The following is an 8,817-nucleotide window of genomic DNA, read 5'->3' as shown; positions in this document are numbered from 1 at the left end:
TCAGGAACAAAAATCTCCCCCGCGGCCCCTCACTTCTGCGCCTCGACGCCTCCGCCCGCCGCCCCACGCCTCGCATGGCTGGACGCCGCCATCTACACCTACACGTGTTTCTGCGCCCCTGCCGCCGCCGCCGCCCTCCGCTCCCCCCTCCTCCCTTACCCTTCCACCTCCTCCCCTCGTTTCTTCACCACGTCTGGGATGAACGAGCTAGGGCAGCAGGCCAGGAGCGTTGTGGAGCAGTACCGGGAAGACTTGGCTGCAGGTCGATGCGTTCGCGGCGCAACTACATGGTGCTCATCGGCGCGACGGCTCCGTCATCAACATCACGCAGTGGCGGGTCATAGGGCAGCCGGCTTCTTTCTCCACCGGCAAGGCATAGTTATACGTACGTTGACAGCGGATGGCGTGGTCATGGTAGGTGTCAGATCTGAGCGATCTCTATCATCTGCTCGTTTCTTGCTCGTTCTATTTTCCTCCGATAATAGTGTGTTGTTACCCGTGGCAACAAGAAGTCCCTTCTTGGAGCCCGTCCATATATGGCCGAATTATATATTCTCAAGAACAAAATAGCTAGGGATGACAAAGCAAAAAAAAAGAATGTGCAGCAAGTTTTATTTCCTCTGAGCCAAACAACATCACAAAATTGACTACTACAATTGTACACCAAGTTCAACTAGCAAATAAAAGAGCATATGCATTCGTGGGTATTCTCCGTCGTGCAGTCGCCTATGACGGCCTTGATGCCCGGGTACTTCCACATGAACTGCTCCACACACAGCCCACCGCAACGGTCCCGCTGGCAGACACCGTCGTGCGGGACGCGGATGACGACCACGTTGCCGCATGGGTACCCTTCCACCGCCACCCCTCCGGCAGGATCCACACGAGAGACTGCCTGACACACTGAGGCATCGTGTATGTAAACAAGCACAGATTAGTTAACCAGTAGTTTGAACTAAAATCACGACAAGAATTATGAAACGGAGAGAGAGAGGGTCCAACCTAGGGAGAGTGCGAGGAGAGCACCGAGAGCAAGAGACGCAGCTCTGGTCGCCATGCTGTGTCGGCACCACTGTTACGGCGATCGATCGAGCTTAGCGATTCTTGGATCGATTTGTGGTTTCTAGTCCAGGGCTTTCTCCCGTGTTTCGCTAGCTATGGTCGGGTACGTCTGTTTGGTCGTGGTATATAAATAGGAGCGGTTGACGAGGATAAGTTACACATGGTAAGTATTCTATTGCCGTATCTTCTCAGTTATAGTACTTACTCCATTCCTAAATATGTCTTTTCAAATATAGTATTACTTACTTCATTCCTAAATATATGACTTTTTTAGATATTTCAATATAGACTATATACAAAGCAAATTAAGTGACTCTGCGCTTTGAAATGCGTCTATATACATCCATATGTAGTCCCTATTAAAATCTCTAAAATGTCTTATATTTAGAAACGGAGGGAGTACCTTTAATTATTCCCAATGGGAACATCTTGGTAGGATCTCTACTCTATATGGTACCGAAGGAATAATTCATCAAATCTAGGTGATCTCATGCTTGGAGGCCGCATTTTTGTTTTGCGAGTTACTAGATCATGATCGCGTGCGTTGCTGCGTTTGTTCATCTTTTAAGAAGTTAGAGTATTGTGTAAATATTTGAAAAAAGATAAAGAAAATATATTTACTTAAAATACCCCTATGATAGTAAGTAATACTTGCTAAGGGGCCAAACTTTGATGCCTGTCCTGTTGTGACATCACCATGACAGGTCAAATGACACATAAGAAATAAGCATGTATAAAATATAAATACCCACCGAAGCTTTAAAGGATAACCAACATAATTCAAGAGTAACATTTTCATTGTTTCATAGGAATATACAACATGTGACAGTTGTCACAGTGGATAACGTTTTTCTTACAACATAACACATAAAATATCAAAGAAGAGTAAAGGAAATTTAAGTTTTTTTAGACATATATTAGTGAGCGACAGTTTTCACAAAAAATGTGTTTGTTTGAGATTCCCTCTTTACGCCTCATATCGGATAGTTAATATGATTATGGTGTGGCTTACATAATGAGTGCTGAGAGAATTGAATGACATAAGTTGCGTGCTTTTTCTGTCCATCGAACTTTTCAGGGCTCAAAACCTCTCTATGGTTTCTGAAATATCTGATGGTTCAATAACAAAATGGTCATCTACGCATACTAAATTGGACAAAGCAGCATGGTTAGTAGTGCAACGTGGGCGATTATTGCAAACCAAGACTTTTTTAAGGAAATAATGGGAGACTTACTACAGGTGCATATATGAGATAGGCATTTCAACCTCACCAACTGAGAGACACAAAAACGGATGAATTGATTATGTCAACGCCACCACCAAAGAAGCATATCCAGACGAGACTAATGAATCATCCGCAGTTGATTTGCATATGCTTCTTGGCATGCCTAACTTAACCCCAACAAAAGGCGATGGGCATATGTCCGCATGTGCATCACACACGACACGAGGTAAAACTCCTCCACCACCCAGTAACCGTCGCTGACGACGCTGCGGTCGGCATGCTTGCTGATGCCCCCGCCCGCGATTTGGCACTGGAACCTGGTCTCGCTGAGGAACTACCACGTGCATTCGCCCGCGCGGCTGCTCGACGGCGTGTACTCCCGCGTGAGCATGTGGGGGTCGACGCGGTAGACGTCATCGAAGAAGATGTACCCCCAGGCATCAGGCAATCTCCTTGTCGCCGATGATCCACCAGTGAGGGACCCCATGCTCTCCTTCCACGTCGGGCTGAAGTAGACACCGGGGGGCTGCGGCTGCGGCCGAAGATGGTGGTTCGCCATGGCCACGGTGGTCCCTACAGCGTTGGTGGCGGCGGAGGTTGGTAGCTCGGTTTGCTTTCTTGGTTTCTTGACGGCCATTGAGTCGAACGAAGCAGGGTGGAGGGGGATCGAATGTGGGGAGCGGGCTAGGCTTAAATGTAGGGCGACACGCTTATGGGGAAGTCCTATCGGGGCCGAGGCCCATTTGCTGGTTTTCTTGTTTGGGTTTGCTCGAATACACATTTGAATACACATTCTAACACACATGAACTGATTCTCGAAACACACACACACACACGTGAACTTATATTCTTCCCTAAAAAATGCTAATATTCTTCCCCAAAATAACATGAACTTATATATTCTAACATAGACAACAACTATTATCAAATGCATGAACATTTTTTCAAAATACATGATTTTTTCCATACAGGTGCACTGTGTTTTAATACGCTATGAACATATTTTATTTCATACACATGAATTTTTTTATCACATTTTCCTGGCAACAACATGACAAAAAATATATTAAATCTCTACATATTTGGAAATATATTTTATAGCACTTGAACAATTCTTCCAGAAGAAATATTTGGGGGGGGGGGGGGGGGGGGGGATAGAAACATTCTTTAGGAGTAACTGGACATTTTCTTTGAAAATCGATAGAAAGTACCTATAAATTATGATAATTAATAAAATGGGAAACATTTGTTCGGCCAAGTAGTGTCTAGCCCAATCATGAGACCCTGCAGGCGGAACAAGCACTGCCCACGAGCGGCTTATAGCACCTCCCACATCCAAATACTCTTGTACTTAGACCACCGAAGTTGATATGTAGATCTATGAATATAATCAGAAAAGGTGGCCACCACATAGTTTGTCCCCAACATGAAAGTTCGGTCCCTCTTGAGCGATTATGTTAGTGTCTGTGGTGGCGATCTATCTAACCTCCTCATCAAGGTTCCCCCAATGTCCCAAGCATTTCTTTGCCCCATGGACTAGGACAGTGTGCGGATTTCCTTGTGTTTATGTTGGTCGTTTTCTCCTTAAATTCCAAGTTTGTCACCGCCCTAACTCTAAAAGGATATTCACACCATGACCTAAATATAGCAGCTCGCCATAGATGTATGTTCTGCCAAATTCATAGATGAGGCAATCTATTAAAGCCTCGAAATACTACATAGGACACCCGACATTTGCAACAACACTAGGGTCAAAAAGACGTTTAGGATGCACACGTGTCAAACAAACACAAAATGAAAGAAAAGCACGACGATCAATTGTCATGCAACGAACATCAGCATGTGACAATAATTTGCAACTCCAACATCTTGTTTTTAGAAAATACACATGTACATCGAGAAAGGTACTCTTAAAACATTGCTTCAACAAGGGAACGACACGTACACATCACATCCTCGTAAAAGGAGCAAACATGAACACCTTCTGTAAAGTGGACCAACATTAACATCTTCCCCTTCTCCCCGGATTTAAGAACACATGTTCTATTGACTCATCTTGCCCACAGAACACATGTTCTATATCCTGTCCATCCTTGCTTGATGAGGTTATCTTTGGTTGGTGATCAAAAACGTATTATATTTGTTTACAGAGGGAGTATTTCTAAGTACTATTATGCTGCGATATGCAAAGCACCGTTTGCCCCCCCTTCCAGGAATTCCACCTCTCATGGCATAGATCCGACTCATTCCTTCCTTTTTTGGCCCTGGGCCTGGTAGGCACGGGATGAGCGGTACGACATGGCATTGCCCATAGCAGCCACGATGTCTGTGTCGCCATTCACCTCCTGTGTCGGCCTGGAGCAACTCGCCACTCCTCGGCGACCTGGCTTGGAGCGACAAGTTGCTGAACGACACACCGGCTCGAAGCTTCTGCATCCGCGAGCTGGTCTGCAGCGGCCTAGAGCATCGATGGTGGTGGAGCAGAGAGTTGCATGGCTCATATCCGGCGGGCTCGACGGGCCACCCAGCCGGCTTTTATGCCGGAGAAATCCTCTTTCTGCTCGTCGGATGCCATGGAGATTGTGGAGAAAATGTGCAAGGAGGAGACGGGAGCGAAGTGTGGTGTAATTTTTGCCCAGCGTTTGGCACCATTTAAATAGAGGGTGGACGACCAGAGCCAACCGACGTTGTGTTTAATGACAGACGGCTCATGAACGAAAGTGTGGCCGGAGTAGCTTTATCGGCACACACGTTAGTTTACTGGAGGAAGGCGGGCATACTGTGGCCATTTGAATGCGGCGAGGAGGGGTGTTCGGTGGGGCGTGCAGCAGAAGGTGCTCTCTCTATCGGCGCGCCGCTTTAGTGCCGACGGTGAGAGGTCGTGCTCGTCTGCGCCACCCTCCCGTCCGGTCAAATCGTTGGCATCAACACCAGCCACAGCATGCTCTTGGTCGGCATGAATGCGGCGCGGCAAGCGCACAGACGTTCGATGGAAAGCGCACGAGAGGTCGATGGGGAGGTTCTGGTGGGCTAGGGCGGTCACGAGCGGACGTGGCAGCGGTCCAGACACCCGCAAAGGCCCCCTAGTTTGTCTCCGGTTTGCGGGAAAAAATACGTCCGGACAGTCCTATGGACCGATACAGGCCCACGTTGGATGGCACAACACATTCGGACAGCATGATTCGGACATATGCGGGCGGTTTGAGGATCGGCGTTGTAGATGCCCTCATTTTAAAGAATATGTTCAGCAAAAGTAATGATTAGAAGAGGGTATCTTACATTCTTAAGAAGTTGGTCCCGATTCTCTCAACATGCAAAGTATCCATCTCAAAATCTCAACATGTAAAGTGTCCATATCCCAGCGGATTGCTGGAAGGAGACGGTATATGTCCATTGTCTTGTCCTCTTCTGCGAATCAATATAGACGAGCGCTCCGGAAATAAAAGATGAGTGCGTTGTTCAGGGCATCCTGGACCCAGAGGGTATTATCCATGGAGTCAGATAATGTGCGCCGCCATGTAAGTTCTTCTTCGCTAGCTTCTCTTTTTGGTCCGCCTTAGACCTATACTCTTCAGCTTCAGCTATCCTATAAATGTATCAAAATTATAAATAAATGATACGTACTATCACACACCACAAGAATGCAATGTTCTTGCTAGAGATGATGCAATGACGAGGTTGTTGGTACGGACTGTGAGATTTGACAAATTTTGCCAGTTTTTATCTAAATCTAGGCCGTTTTTAGGTAGAACTCAGGCGTTCCTGGCTTCATATGCCTAAAACCTAACAAGTGCCTCAGTCAACTTATGGGCTTGGTTGGGCCTTGCCTTGCCATGGCAGGATTCGGTTGGTTGTGCCTCGTTTAGTGTATGTACATACATAGGCCATGCATCGAGTGCACGAACGTGTGTTTGAAGAAACTTCACCATAAACCAATTCAATATGAATAATTATTTGATATATATACCAGTTATAGAGTTAAAAAAATTATATTAGTCTCAAGTCTCAACCCATTGGCACATCTTTGTAGTTCTTTTGTATGACTAGTTACAAGAGCCAATCATCATTCTATTAGCATAGTTCTTTTTTTCGTCATTGACTAGTTATAAGTACCAATTATCAATTTTACCAACCTTCATATTGTTTGGCATGTTTAATCAAGGTAGGTCTTTGTGTTTATTTTTATTCTATGACTAGTTATAAGTACCGATCTTCAGTTTAATCAACATCCTTGGTTGGTAGGCATGTTATTTCTTGGGATCACCAGCTACGTCAGTTATTAGAGTAAAAACAATCATAATATTATTGATCTCAGGTCTAGGGTGACTAATTAAGCGCTGATCTGCTCAGGGTGGGCACGAAAAAATCACTAATGAATACTGGAGCGTGGTGCAACCATTGATGCTTGAACAAAAGGAGCTTGCGGCCGTAACAGAAGTGTTTCCATTTCCAAATGAAGCAATCGGGAAATTAAACAAGGATGATAAATCATCAGCAAACAATAAATTGGTCCTTCATTGAAAAATTCTACAAGGAGTAATTGAAACCAATTTCAAATAATAGCTCTGTTGACATCAGATTTTTGCATGGCACAAAACCCTATCAAGATGACATCGGGTGGGAAAAGTTACAACTGCAAAATTCTTCGTCTCGTTGAAACGGATGATTTTCGATACAAAAATCGTCTTAATCCGAGGTCGTATGCAAAAGTGAAAGACAAAACGGTGTGCTAGAGCAGTATTTGGCCGGATCATCCGGCTGGAGGCCGGATGAATGACCCAAACGTCCGGGCTATCATCCGGGTAAATCAACAGAACCATAAATTTCGGGCCCCTTGAAGCCGGATCATCCGGATAAGGCCCGGACAATCCGGACACGAGTTCGGGCGTCCGGACAACTTTTTTTGCTGCAGATGTTAGAAAACAGCCCTATACTCAATCAAGATGGCCTCAGATCAAAAAGTGTTCAACAGAAAAGTTGTGTGTCTCGTCGAAACGGTTGATTTTGATATAAAAATCATCTTAATCCGAGTTTTTATGCAAAATTTACAGCCCGATTAGTGTACTGCTGTCAGAATACTGGGCTTGGCCGGATCATCCGGGCCTTGAGCCGGACATCCGGGCCGGAGGTCGTGAATAGTCCGCGTTTTGTTAGATTTTGATGATTTGGATGGCTAGGCAAGTCATTTTCTTGTACGGGAAGTCCATCCGCCTCTTATATAGACAAAAGGTGACGGTCGATTGAACAACAACACACAATCGCAAAACCTATCTAATTTTTACCCTAGTTTTACATCTCTCCCTGGTTCTTTCTCTCTCGTTTTTCGTTCGTTATTCATGTTGAAGGGTAGCGATCCTCAAGGCTCTAGGGGCGGGCGAACCGACCTAGAGCAGCCCATAGCCGCCGCTCGTCCAGATGGAAGCATGTTAGTCAGTATCTAGCGCAGTTGGGTGAAGCAGGTTCCATAGAAGAACTGAAAGTGCGTTTATTTCCATTATCTTTAACTGGCACCGCATTTTCATGGTTTGCTGCTTTACCACATGGTTCAATTCTCTTATGGTCGCAATTAGAGCAAAAGTTTCATGAACACTTTTATACCGGCGATAATGAGCTTAAGTTGTCACATCTTAGATCGGTTAGGCAAAAACATGATGAATCTGTCACCGATTATGTCAAGAGATTTAGAGATATAAAAAACCGATGTTATAGCTTGGTGATAACTGAGAGAGTCTTGGCGGATCTTGTTCTTAATGGTTTAAAAACTCGCATTAAAGAGAGGCTAGAAAGTTATGAGTTTTTGAATATTAACCAACTCTTACAAAAAGCTTTGGCTCAAGAGAGTCGAAGTAAAGAGGTTCATAGGTCTACAGCGATCGTCCTAGAATGCATATGGTTGAATACAATGATGATAACTCGGACGATGAGGTTGATGTCTATACTACTGAGTTTGTTTGGTCCTCAAAGGCCAAACCCTATACATGCAATGCTCTTAAGCCGATTCGCAAGAATTGTGATGATGAGATGAAGTCTACTTTTGACATATCTAAGTATGATAAAATATTTGATGCTCTCTTGCAAGATAAGATGATTAGAATATCACACACCATACCGCCGTTTGAGGAGCTAAAACGGCGCGCTTATTGCAAATACCATAATTCATTTTCTCATGCTACTAACGATTGCAATGTTTTTCGACGACAAATACAATCGGCCATTAATGATAGACGGTTGAATTTTGCTGAGATGCAAGTTGATAAACAGCCCTTCCCGATAAACACCATGGACTTGGAGGGAAAGAAAATGTTAATTCGGCCTAGCATAGCCGAATCTGCTAATAAAGATAATGTTGTTATTCGTGAACCCAGGAAAGGCAAGGAGGGCGACAAAGTCTTGGGAAAAGAAGTTGTGCTTGATAAGCAACCCGATGGCAAGGAAGTATTGAAGATCACCATAAAAAATCCTGCACTCGGGGGGCAACCACAAGTACAAGAAGAGACTCATGTTAAATTTATCAAGCCCAAGAATTCAG

General features: G+C 44.8%; 1 long non-coding RNA gene across 1 annotated transcript; it reads right to left on the bottom strand.

The window, feature by feature from the left end:
• Positions 1–589: 589 nt before the first annotated feature.
• LOC120974418 (uncharacterized) lies at positions 590–1,136 on the bottom strand. Its single transcript, XR_005769822.2, has 2 exons — positions 1,003–1,136; positions 590–903 (listed from the first exon to the last, which is right to left on the bottom strand). It is a non-coding gene; the product is annotated as an uncharacterized lncRNA (long non-coding RNA).
• Between the last annotated feature and the right edge of the window lie 7,681 nt (positions 1,137–8,817).

Source organism: Aegilops tauschii, chromosome 2 (assembly GCF_002575655.3).
Source record: "Aegilops tauschii subsp. strangulata cultivar AL8/78 chromosome 2, Aet v6.0, whole genome shotgun sequence".
NCBI lineage: Eukaryota > Viridiplantae > Streptophyta > Magnoliopsida > Poales > Poaceae > Aegilops > Aegilops tauschii.
This window is presented reverse-complemented; position numbering and strand designations above follow the sequence as displayed.